The following is a 13,515-nucleotide window of genomic DNA, read 5'->3' as shown; positions in this document are numbered from 1 at the left end:
TTTATTTCCGTTTCTGTCGCTCGTCCGGGCCCGCTCCACCCCCGGCTCTGCGCTGTTCGCTGTGCGAGAAAGCTGCGGGAGCGGTGGCGGATCCCCTGCCTCGCTTACAGAGTCAGAGGCGCAGCAGGTTTGGGCTGGAAGGGACCTCAGAGCCCATCCAGTGCCACCGCTGCCATGGCAGGGACACCTTCCCCTGTGCCAGGCTGCTCCCAGCCCCAGTGTCCAGCCTGGCCTTGGCACTGCCAGGAATCCAGGGGCAGCCGCTGTTCCTGCGGTGCCATGGGAAGGGAAGGGCCCTGTGGGACCGGCTCCGTGCGCAGCAGGATCTGTCAGCAGTGCCCTGGAGCCAGGAGGGACATCCCTGTCCTGGGGCCACCATCACTGCCCAGAGGGAAGGGATTGTCCCACTCTGCTCTGGGCTGTCCCCTCCAGTGCTGGGACAGTTCTGGGTGTCTCAGTATCAGAGAGATCCACGAGAGAGTCCAGAGGAGGGACACGAGGATGGGGAAGGGCCTGGAGGGGCCCCCGAGGTGCCTGGGCCAGCTCAGCCTGCAGCAGCCTGAGGTCAGAGCTGCCCGGGGCTGCAGCTCCTCCCGAGGGGCAGCGCAGGGACAGCTCCGAGCTCTGCTCTGCGACAGGGACAGCACCGGGGAGCGCCTGGGGCTGGGCCAGGGCAGGGCAGGCTGCAGAGCAGGGCAAGGCTCTTCCCCAGAGGCTGCTGGCACTGCCCAGGCTGCCCAGGCAATGGGCACGGCCCCGAGGCTGCCAGAGCTCCAGGAGCCTTTGGCCAGCGCTGCCAGGGGTGCCCAGGCTGGCCTTGCTGGGCTCTGGGCAGGGCAGGGGTGGCACTGGGGGATCCCTGGGGGTGTCTCCAGCTCAGGACACTCTGTGATTCTCTGATTCACTGTCCACCCCATGTCAGAGCCTGCCCACCCTCCCAGGATGCAGCAGAACTCCTAATCACAGTTCTGCTGTCTCTGAAGCCTACCTTTTCCAACTTTCCCCAAACCCTCTAATTTTAAAGATTCCCTCATTCCTCATTGTCAAGATCCCACCCAGCCCTGCCCTCTGGCACTGGCAGCCATTCCCTGGCTCCTGTACCTGCAGCCCTTGTCCCCAGTCCCTCTGCAGCTCTCCTGGAGCCCCTTCAGGGCTCATTCCCCCCAGAGCATTCCAGGGGTGTCTCCCCAGCCCAGGCTGGGCTGGCCCTGGCGGGTCAGTCCCTGCCAGGGGGGTTCCCTCCCTGCCAGGCTGGCTGAGGAGCAGCTCAGGCCGTGGCAGTGCCCTGCAGAGCTGCCCTGGGCAGGGCAGGAGGTGTTTGGGGAAACAGCTGAAATGCTCCATTTCCTCTGCTCTGCAGCCTCTGGCCTCTGCTTCTCAGTTGCAAAACAAAGTTAGAGACAACGACCTGGAGAGTTCACTGTGATTTCCCCGGCACAGTGAATCCAGTCTGATTTAAAACCGAGGGTTGTGGAGTTGGTTTGGCTGGCAGGGACCCTAAAGCTCACCTCACTCCATGCCATGAGCAGGGAGCCTCCCCTTTGCTCTCAGCAGAGAGGGTTTGCTCTTTCTGGAGGGCCATGGCACAACCATTTCCTTCCGTGGTTTGGTGTTTGATGTCTGAATGTGGAGCAGACATCTGATTTCTGCTGAGAACCTCTTCTTGCACAGCCTGAAACATCCTGTTTTCTACTGTTCCTGTACCGCACGGGCCTTTTGTCTGTGTTGTTCTCACTGGGGATTTCAGCTTGCAGAATAATCGCCACAGTAGTTGGTAAAAGTGGCAAAGAAATGGAGAATAAAAATTACGTATTTATGGTTTTGCTCTCTTGATTTTTTTCTGTGTGGGCTCTTCTGAAACTTCAGTGCATACAAATGTAGGAGGGACTGCTCCTTCCCTCTAATATTTTTTTTTGTACAGTCCTATTTTTTTTGCTTGCTCATGTTTTGCAATATTGGCTCAGAAAGAAATCAAAAATGTGCAAGATTTTGAGAAGTATTTCTCTAAGTTTTCCCAGTTAAAAAAACTGGAATATGTTGGGGTTTTTTTTGGCCTGAAGGTGATGCTGTTTCTCTAGGAAAAAGTACTGGAAAAGCCATTGGGAGGCCTGGTGGGAAACACTTGTGTTAAAATTCAGTGTACACCGATTTATGCTCTTTGTCTTGGCAAGTTTTCATCACCCTTTGGAAGATGGAGTTCTGTCAGAGCAGCACTCACCTCAGTTTATTAAACTCCCAGTGTGTCACGGGTCAGCACACTCAAAATAAAAGCCAGTAATTAATTTGTTTAAATTATTATTATTATTGTTATTAATGCTCGTCCTTGCTGTGTGGTGCTGGCCCTGTGCTCTGCCGTGCTGCAGGGTTTGTGGCGGGCCAGCTGTGCTTTCTGTCCCCACCAAAGCTGCTTTTACGTGTTTGTTTTGAGAGGTTTCCTGTGCCAGGCCAGAGGCACAGCAGCTCTCTGCTGTTTCTGCAGTGCCTGACTCATCCTGTCCCTTTCTGCCACCTTTGGGCTTTGTCTCCTGCTCTGACACCCGGGCACATTTCTGCTCTCTCTGTTGGCTCAGAAACCTGCTGAGACCCTTCTGTGTGCTGAGAACACTTCTGTTTTGGGCAGGGTTGTTTGACATCCCTTTCCAGGCTCCGGTTCCTCCCCGGCAGGGTGGGCAGGGGCTGGCACAGGGTGCCCAGAGCAGCTGGGGCTGCCCCTGGATCTCTGGCAGTGCCCAGGCCAGGCTGGACACTGGGGGGGTGCCTCGGGAAGGCTGATCTGGAACAGAATTAAAGAATAAAGTAGGGATTTCTTAAAAGGCCTCCATGTGTGGAAGAAGTTTTACAGAGACTTATGTGAGGACAGAGAAGTTTGAGCCATGTTCACCCCTGGAAGAATTTCCTGCCGAGGTCGTTGACACAGGAACCAAGAGAGAAAGAAGGAGAAATACCAGAATCCTGCGCCTGTCCTGTCCATTCCAATGAGCACTTTGTTCTTGTGACCCATGAGTGAAGTGCAAACCTCTGAGCTGTGTAAGAATGTAGCCATCCTAAACAACTCCTGAAACATGTAAACTAAGTGTGAAGAAAAAGTTTACTGTACATAAAAGTCTATAAATATACAGCAGGATAATATCATGAAAAAAGCATTTAAGGAATATCCCCAAAAATAACAGCGTGCTCTTGGCTAAGTGCCAAACCACACCTGGCTGTAAGAACCTTTGCTCTGTGGTCCTTATCTCCTATTATGCAACTTTTGAATTTTCACAAGAGGGTGAACATGGTTTTCACACAGACTTTAAGGGTTTGGAATACAGGAATAGATATATAATAATATACTGTTAGAATACAGCAATAGATATATAATAATATACTGTTAGAATACAGCAATAGATATAAAGCAACATGGAGGTTTTAGGGTGAGGCTGATCCTTCTTCTTCACCTTCTCCTTCTTCTTCACCTTCTCCTTCTTCTTCACCTTCCTCTCCATGGGTTTGGGTGGATTTGTGTCATTGGATAAAAAGTCCCCATTGCGGGCACGGGTGGTTGGGTATTGGGGTAAAAGTGAAAATAATTGAGGTGTCATTTCTGAATTGGACAGTTTATTATTTTTTTTTTTACAGGCCTTGAAAGGCCTTGTAGAGAGAGACAGGGCTCCATTTTCAGTGTGCTGGAGTGAAGTGCTGCAGAACTCAGGGTGTGTGAGACTGTGACAGAGACAAGAACTGATCAACATCTGAGTCCAACAAGAAACACCCTCTCACACATTCAATTCTGACCCTATAAAAAAGAAATTAAGGCTTAATGTGGCACCAGTGGTTTCCAGGGCTCTCAGACAAATACAAACACAGGAACGTGCAACCAGTGTTAGCCAAAGCAGATCCTGCCCCAGCTGGGATTTCACGGCCTCTGGGCTCCACATCCCCATGGGTTAATCAATATGGATGGCAATTGTTCTTAGTGCACACGCCAGATGAAATAACAATTTCTATTTCTCCTGCTCTGCTCTGCCTCCTCATTAAGGTGCAGCACAGAAATAGCAACATGATACAGTGGTGATGTTAGAGCAGTTGGAATTATTTTGTTCCACAAGAGAATGTGGGACATGAATTTGTAAAAAAATAGAAAAAAAAAGCATAGACAGTCAAAAAAGAACTCTATCTGACAGGATTAGGAGGACGATACTGGAAAATCCCAACCACCTTGGTTTGGGGACGTGAAAACTGGACCTCAGGGGGTTTTATTTATGTTTTCCCTTTTGTAAACTCCCAGGCACCAGGTGGATTTCCAGTCCTGGGAAGTTTTTCCTTAGGATTTGACAGATTGACATGGAATGCACATGAACCAGCCCCTGGAGGCTGAATAAAGGGGATGGAATTTCGGAATTTCAGTGTTCCTGTGGTCCTGAAAGCATTAACTAGATCTTACTCACAGTGAAATAAATGAGATTATTAAATGAGTGTGAGTAAAGGGGCTTGGAATGGTAGAGAAAGAGTACAGAAAGGTGCAGAAGGGGTGGAGAACTTTAATTCCCAGTGGGAATTTCAGCTCGCAGACGCTGCTGGGCTCTGGGCAAGGCGTGGCACAAGGATTTCTGCTCTCCTGGTCTCTGGCTGCTCCTGCTCACTTTGGGGCTGGGTCGAGCTTTGTGCCCCACAGGAGTTTGAGCAGATGGGAATGAGCTGTGAGCAGGGCCCTGTCAGGATCCCAGAATTCCAGAATCAAGGCTGGGAAAACCCTTCAGGATCACCCAGTGCCACCCCAGCCCCACCAGCATCACCCCAAACCCTGTCCCCAAGGCCACATCCAGACTCCTCTGGGACAATTCCAGGGACTCCGAACCTCCCTGGGCAGCTCAGCCCAAGGCCTGGCCACTCTGCCAGGGAAATTTTCTTCCCCAATCTCCAACCTGAGCCTGCCGTGGTGCCATCTCCTTCCTGGGAGTGGAACAGGACCCTTGAGCCCCCCTGTTTGAGCTGTGCCCTCCCTCGATGCTTTCCTGGCTATAAATAACCAGTAGTGGCACAGCAGAGCCTTTTCTTTTCCTGAGGAAATCGTTGTTAATATTCTAATAATGTCATTACCAACGCCATTTGCACCTCAGCTGGCAGCAAACAACTGCTGCCCTCGTCTCTCCGTGGGGTGGGGATCTCCAACTTGCCATGGAGAGGAATTTCTGTCAGCTCTGCGGTGGGAATTCCAGGGAAGAACAGGTGGGAGTGTGCAAGCAGCCTCAGCCTGCTGAGCACACACACCCTGAGCAGAGGGGGTTCAACCCCCTACCTCTGGGGGTGTCTGAACCTACCCCCTGGGGGTTCAACCCCCTACCTCTGGGGGTGTCTGAATGTCCCCAGCTCTGGAAAACTTTCCTAAAGGGCAGGGCTGGCATGGGGGGATGTCCCCTGCAGCCCTCTTTTCCTTGGGCTTTGTTTTTCAGTTGTTTGTTGGGTTTTTTTGGGGTTTGTTTGTTTTTTGTTTGGGGGTTTTGTTTGTTTGGTTTTTCTGATTTTTTTTCCCCTGCAGCTCATTAACCCTTTATTCCCCCCAAATCTGAGGTCTTTGCCACCCTTTTAAGCCTTGTAGCTTCCCATGCTGGTGGAGAGCAGCAAAACCCCCGCTGCAGCAAGCCTTGGTGGTTTCCCCTTCCCCTTGTGGGGTTTTTTTGCTGGAGGGAGCATTTTGGCCACAGCAGGACCCAGAGTGCTCTGGCCATGGCCCCCAGTGGCTGCAGTAATCCGGACAGTGACCTGAGAATTTCACCTTTCCCTTTTTTTAGCAGAACAGGGTGAGCACTTACAGGCCTTGAGTGGAAAATCATTGTTCAGCCTGCTCCCTACTCTCCGTTTTGAGGAAATACCGCAGACTTTTGCCAGAAGAAGGAAATCGGAAACACTCATTGTAAAACTCCTCCTTTAATTTTACAATCGGCAACACCTCCTAATAAAAGGATTTATTGTAGTGGGGACGTGTTGTTAATTATCATTAGACCCCTGCTTTTGATTAATGCTGCTAATTAGTTTCTGCCCTTGACTTTTCCCAATTAAGGGGTGGATGCCTTGGCGCCGAGCACGTGGGCAGATTATCTAATTAGAGGAGAGGAGCAGGGGCTCCCTGCGTAGGTAATGAGTGGAACTTTCAGGAGTTGCTCTGGGGGAGGCACGGGAGCTGCTGGGGCTGCAGGGCTGGGAGCCTTTTGCCACTGGCAATTTGTGATATATATTATATATTACATATATTATGTATTATGTATTATATATGTTATGTATTATGTATTAATATGTTATATTATATATGTTATATTATGTATTATGTATGTTCTATTATATATGTTATATTGTGTTTTATGTTGTATGTTATATATGGTATATGTTATATAGTTTATATTAAATATTTTACATTTTATATTGCATATAAATAATTATATACAATTTATTATTCTATATTACATATTACATATGTTATGTATTATGTATTATATATGTTATGTATTATGTATTATATATGTTATGTATTATGTATTATATATGTTATGTTATATATGTTATATGTTTTATGTTGTATATGTTAATGTTATATAGTTTATATTAAATATTTTACATTTTATATTGCATATAAATAATTATATACAATTTTATTATTATATATTATATATTATATATTATATATTATATATTACGTATATTATGTAATATGTATTATATATGTTATGTATTATGTATTATATAAGTTATATTATATATGTTATATTATATGTTTTATGTTGTGTGTTATATATTATATATGTTATATATAATATATTAAATATTTTTCATTTTATATTGCATGTAAATAATCATATACAACTTTATTATTATATATTACATATTACATATTATATATAAAAATAAGTATATATAATTATTTTTATAATTATAAAGCATTATAATCACGTTCAGTGCAGTTTGTTTCATTTAGTGCGGTCCGGTGCTGCAGCCGTGTATTTTCCCAGCTGGTTTTGGTGATTGAAATTTGGGAGGCCAGAGAGAGCGCTCCTTCAGAGCGCCTGGAGCTCTGTGTCCACAATCCCCTCTCACGGTGCAGGTGCTGCCGTGGAGTCTCCTCATCCTGCACACAAACCCAGCAAACCTCGTGCCCCCTGTTTGCACAAACATCTCCCTAAGGGGGGAATCCAGAGAGGATTACAAGAAATGAAGGGACGGGTCATTTCCAAAGGCTAGAGCTTTGCAGGGCCTGGACTTCCAAAAGCATAAAATAACCCCATTTCTTATCTGTAGTTTAGAGTAATCCCAAGAACACCTCTTTGCTCTGAAAATAAATTTTCCCCTAATTTCTATTTACATTTACTGTTGTATCCTTGGATTTGGGAGACTTTGGGCCTGTCCTTTCTCCCAGTTTCTCTCCAAAAGTTCTCTCCAAAATTTCTCTCCAATTTCTCTCCATTTTCTCTCTAATTTCCCTCTAATTTCTCTCCTTCTCTGTGCCCCAAATTTTTCTCTGGGATACGACAATAAAAATTCTGCCTTTCAAAGAGGACTTTCCTCTCTTAAGCACTGTTTGATCCCAGTTCTGCTTTGTAAATATTTTTTCAGCTGTTCCATCTGGTGAGATCTGCCTAAAAATGTAAAAATTTGGTAGAAATGAATGGGATAAAAAAATGGGATAAAAGTGTTTCTCAGAGTCTGTGGGAGAGTTACCCTGCATGTGTAATCAAGGCATTATATTTATAATCTGTTTATTTTTAATCCTCTCCACATCTATAAGTGGCTCAAATAACTGTGGCCTCTTGTGTTGCTCAAACCAAAGAAAATTTATCTCAGATTATCAATAATTTTTTCATCACTGAAACTGTCACGACACATTGTGAAAGCGTGGATTCAGAACAACCCACAGCAGGTTTTTGGGAAAATGGGTTGGGATGGCTTTGTACTTGGAATATTTCATAGGATTCAAGAAAAAAAAAAGCTCTTTTTGGAGGGGGAAAATGTTAATTCCATTAGTTGTATTTCACTTTTGGGCTTTTTTCTGTTGTGAGATTGGATTTTATTCCTGGGGGGAATTGTACTTTAATTAAAAATAGAGAAGGAATAATTTTTATTGCATTATTTCTTGTTGTGCTGTAACCACTGGAACAAAACATGCTCAGCACCTGTGTTTCCTTAAAAAGTCACCTGCCTTTAACCTGGAGGTCTCTTAAAACCCAGTTACTCTTGAAAAATCACCTTTATTGGTTCCTTTATTTGGTTTTCCATGGATCAGTCTGACAGTTCTGTCTTAGCTTGGGTTTATCAGAGGGATTTGATGGAACTGATCTCAAACATTTAATGCTAAATCCACAGATTTGAGACTCAGCAGAGGGGCCTCCAGCAGCTCTGCTGTCCCAGAGCTTTCACTCCAAGCTTTTGGCTGGGGGACTTTGGTTTCACAATAAAAGGGACAAGGTTCACGTGCCTTAAATCAATTAACCTTGATGAAATAGATTTAATACTCAAATTTACCCTTCTGGGACTGTTTCTCCTTGATTTTCCTTTACAGCACCTCTTCCCAGTGGGACACACCCAACCTGCTGCAGCAAACCTCGGTTAAAAGCCTTGAATCCTCTCACAGGAGTTCCTAAATTCAGCCTTTGCCAAATTCTGCCTTTGCTGTGCCTGTGGCGCAGCCCAGATTCCAGGGATGAAGGGAGAGGATGGGAAACAAAACTGCTAGCTTGATTTCCTCCCAGTGGAATGGCACCTTCCTGAGGCACTTATTGTGGTTTTTTTTGTTTAGAAGTGAAATAATTTCCCTTCTCTGAGCCACAAATAATTTAATTGAAAGAGAGCAGGAGCCAATCCTCACCACAGCCAGGGTTTGGGGTCTGTCTGGGGACATCCAGCTGGTGCTGGGCATTTCACCCCTTCCTGGATCCCTCACCCATTCCTGGGCATTTCCCCCATTCCTGGACATTTCACCCCTTCCTGGACACTTCACCCCTTCCTCGACATTTCACCCCTTCCTGGACATTTCCCCCATTCCTGGACATTTCCCCCGTTCCTGGGCATTTCACCCCTTCCTGGGCATTTCCCCCATTCCTGGATATTTCCCCCATTCCCGGACCCCTCACCTTTTCCTGGCCATGCTTTTCCTGCACAGCTCTTCTGTCACTTTTGTCACCCGAGGCGTTCAATGTCCCTGGAAGCCTTGAAAGGGCTCGATACCCTTTTTATCCCCCTTGAGCAGTGCATGGAAAAGAGAGAATCCAGCAACAAGTCCTGGGTTTTGTTCTCAAGTTAAAAATTCTTGTGTCACTCTCTTTGACTCATAAAATCATGGAATCATGGAAAGGTTTGGGTGGGAGGGACCCTAAATCCCACCCAGTGCCACCCCTGCCATGGCAGGGACACCTTCCCCTGTGCCAGGCTGCTCCAGCCCCAGTGTCCAGTCTGCCCTGGGGCACTGCCAGGGATCCAGGGATGGAATTCCATCCCAGCCCCTGCCCACCCTGCCAGGGAACAATTCCTCATTGCCAAGATCCCACCCAGCCCTGCCCTCTGGCACTGGCAGCCATTCCCTGGCTCCTGTCCCTCCTCTCCTCCCTCCTGGTGCTGCCCTGTGCCCCCAGACACGGGGCTGTGTCGCAGACATAGTTTATGAAGAATCCTTTTGCCAGGACCTTTTCTCCTGAGAAGTTTCAGCTTCTCCATGTTTTGCAGCTTTGGAATGTGATTTGGAGCATTGTTCACCCAGCATGTGAAATTGGTTTTACTCGGTGGCCAGCGACAGCCACCTGTGTCGAGGCTGTGAGCAGTCACAAGATTTTGTTATTGATTCCTTTCTGTTCTTTCCCAGCCTTCTGATGGATCCTTTCTCTCTGTTCTTTCAGCACAGTTCTAATAGAACATTTTCAATAGAATATATATCATAATGTAATAAATCAGCCTCCTGAAACATGGACTCCAGATTCTCATCTCCTCCTCAAACACAGCCACGGGCAGTGCTGGGCTGCCCCTCGTGCCCCTGGCGCAGCGGTGCCCTGGCTTTGGGGCTGGGCTGTGTCTCCTGCAGCTCCTGCCCTGAGCAGGGATTCTCCAGCTGCAGCCAGACCCCGGCAGCCACACTTCTCTTCACAGAGGAAAGCAAGGCACAGTTCTTCCCAAGAGTATTTCTGGGTTTCACATTCTCTGAACCTCAGAGAAAGGAAAAGCAATTCTTATCTCGTCTGCTGTGCCTGTGTTTGAGCAAAAGTGAAATGCAATATGAAAATTGTTTACCCAAAATGAAAATATTTTGTTTCCTTGGCCTATCAGGGCCAAGCGTGTGTGTGTGTGTGTGTGTGAGGACTGTCAGCTCACAGCCACAAAGTGCAGTTCTGCAGCTGAGTGCTTAGCAGACTCAGTTTAGATGTTATATGATATGATAGATTGATATGATATGATATGATATAATATAATATAACTTAATGTAATATAATATGATATAATATTATATGATATAATATTATATGATATAGTATAATATGATACTATAAATATGAAATAATATGAAATCTAATCTAATCTAATCTAATCTAATCTAAATAATATATTATAATGTAATATAATCTAATATAAATATTGTAATAATATAATATAATATTTATTATACTATACTATATTATATTATATTATATTATATTATATCATATATCATATCATATTATGTAATATGATATGATATCATATAATATAGTATTATATGGTATGATATGATATAGTATTATATTATATTACATATTATTACATAATATAATATAATATAATATAATATAATAGAAATAATATATTATAATGTAATATAATCTAATATAAATAATGTAATATGTAATATTAGATTAGATTAGATTAGATTACATTATGTAATATGATATGATATCATGTGATATAGTATTATATGGTATGATATAGTATAATATAATATAATATAATATAATATAATATAATATAATATAATATAATATAATATAATATAATATAATATAACATAATATAATATAATATAATATAATATAATATAATATAACATAACATAACATAACATAACATAATATAACATAATATAATATAAAATGAAATGATGACATGATGTGATATGATGATATGATATGATAATTAATTAGCCTTGCAATAAAATAAAATCCTCCTCATCATCCCTCCTCCGCCGGGGCATTCCCTGCAAACACACCGACCTTCCCCTTCCTCCGGAGCCGCACGCAGCCCTGCCGCGGAGGCTGCCGGCGCCCCGGCGGGTCCCGTGGGCTGGCGGGTTTCCAGCCGGGCCGGGCAGCCCCCGGCCCCTCATTCCCATCGTGTTTGCCGGGAGGGCTGAGCGGGAGCGGAGCGCAAATCCCAGCACAATGGGGTGGGATTTGTGCGGCCTCGGGAGCCGTCCCCGCGGAGGATGGGAGAGCATTAACTGCTCGTGGGTGAATGTGTTATTGACTCGGAGCAAACAGCTCCTTTGAAAGGCCCTACAAAGTGCTAGTGGCCGATAATCCACAGCAAACACACAAAGAGCGACACTGTGACAGTCGGGACAAAAGGGACACGGAGGGTACAGATAATGAATCATTAATGACCTGTGCTGCTCCCAGGAGCGGCCTGAGGGAGCTGAGGGGAGGGCTGCAGCTCCTGCACGGGCTGGGCACACCGGGCTGCCTCTGGGGACACTGAGGGATGGTTCTTCTCCCTGGGGATTGTTCCTCTCCCTGGGGATGGTTCCTTTCCTATCCCTGGGGATTGTTCCTCTCCCTGGAGATTGTTCCTCTCCCTGGGGATGTTTTCTTTCCCTGGGGATGGTTTCTTTCCCTGAGAACAGCTCCTTTCCTATCCCTGGGGATTGTTCCTCTCCCTGGAGATGGTTCCTCTCCCTGGAGATGGTTCCTCTCCCTCCTGCATTCCCAGATCCAGAGATCTTCCAAGGCTCCAACCACAGCCTTGTGCCACAAGCTTTGGATTTGAAAGGCAAGGCCAGGAACAGAGAGCTGGGGAAAGGAAAAGATCTCTCTTCTTCTCCTCCCTTCCCTTCCCTTCCCTTCCCTTCCCTTCCCTTCCCTTCCCTTCCCTTCCCTTCCCTTCCCTTCCCTTCCCTTCCCTTCCCTTCCCTTCCCTTCCCTTCCCTTCCCTTCCCTTCCCTTCCCTTCCCTTCCCTTCCCTTCCCTTCCCTTCCCTTCCCTTCCCTTCCCTTCCCTTCCCTTCCCTTCCCTTCCCTTCCCTTCCCTTCCCTTCCCTTCCCTTCCCTTCCCTTCCCTTCCCTTCCCTTCCCTTCCCTTCCCTTCCCTTCCCTCCCTTCCCTTCCCTTCCCTTCCCTTCCCTCCCCTTCCCTCCCCTTCCCTTCCCTTCCCTCCCCTGCATTTAACAGAGGAGAGCAGGGAATATTCCTCATTTTTAAACAGCATCAAACATTAGCAGCTAATTAGTTCTTATTCAGCCTAACAGAAATGTCCTGATTTCCCTTAACAGAAAACCCCAGACACTCAAAGGGATTTGGCAATTCCTTAAAAGCAAAGGTCAGCTCAACCCCCAAATGCCTGATTTTGTGGGGAGAACAGAATCCTGAGCCCGTCATGACTGTGCAACGCCTCTGAGCCATCCCCAAGGGGGACTCTAGAGCTGCCACATTCCTGAATTGTGGAGTAATACGGAATCCCAGAGAGGAGAATCAGAGATTGACTGAAGGTTTGGGTTGGGAGGGACCTCAAATCCCCCCCAGTGCCACCCCTGCCATGGCAGGGACACCTTCCCCTGTGCCAGGCTGCTCCAGCCCCAGTGTCCAGCCTGGCCTGGGGCACTGCCAGGGATCCAGGGGACCCCAAAGCTCCCTGGGCAGCCCCTGCCGAGGCCTGAGCACCCTTTCCATGGGGAAACCCCCCCCATGCACCGTTGTCATTCCTTCACCATTTCCAGTTTGTAACTTTGGAATTTCCAAGCTGGCCAGCGTGAGCTGTGTGCAGGAAAGGACTGAGGGCCGTCATTTGAAGGCAAACCCACGCTGGTTCCCTCGTTTAGGAATTCAGATGTCTGAGGGATTTTGAGACTCTCCTTACAACGATTTTATTTAAGCGGGGAAGGAGGTGAAGGACAAAAGCGAGGCAGCGCCTGTGAGTCTGAAAGGTGGCAGATGCTCAGTGTGAAACGGGGGCACTGCCTCAGCCAGGGCTGACAACCAGCAGCTCCTGCGATTTTGGGATGAATCGCCAATGGTGCTGGAGTGCCCATCCCTGCAGGTGTCCCCTGCAGGTGGCACTGAGTGCTCTGGGCTGGGGACAAGGTGGCCGTGGGGCACGGCTGGCACTGCATGGGCTGGCAGGGCTGTGCCAGCCCCGGGGATTTGGGGGTCCTGTGAAAGGGGCACATGGCAGTTCTGGTGTCCGTGGGCTGGAGGACGAGGAGAAGGCTGTCCTCTGCTGAGGTGAGGAGCTCCCTGCAGCCCCCCCCTGAACCCCTGAGTGCTCCTTGGCCGCGTCCCTCCCCATCTGCCTCGGAGCTCCGAATTCCCCGCAGCTC

This window comes from Motacilla alba, chromosome 1 (genome assembly GCF_015832195.1).
Source record: "Motacilla alba alba isolate MOTALB_02 chromosome 1, Motacilla_alba_V1.0_pri, whole genome shotgun sequence".
Lineage (NCBI taxonomy): Eukaryota > Metazoa > Chordata > Aves > Passeriformes > Motacillidae > Motacilla > Motacilla alba.
The sequence above is the reverse complement of the archived record's forward strand: the minus strand, read 5'-3'. Positions refer to the sequence as shown.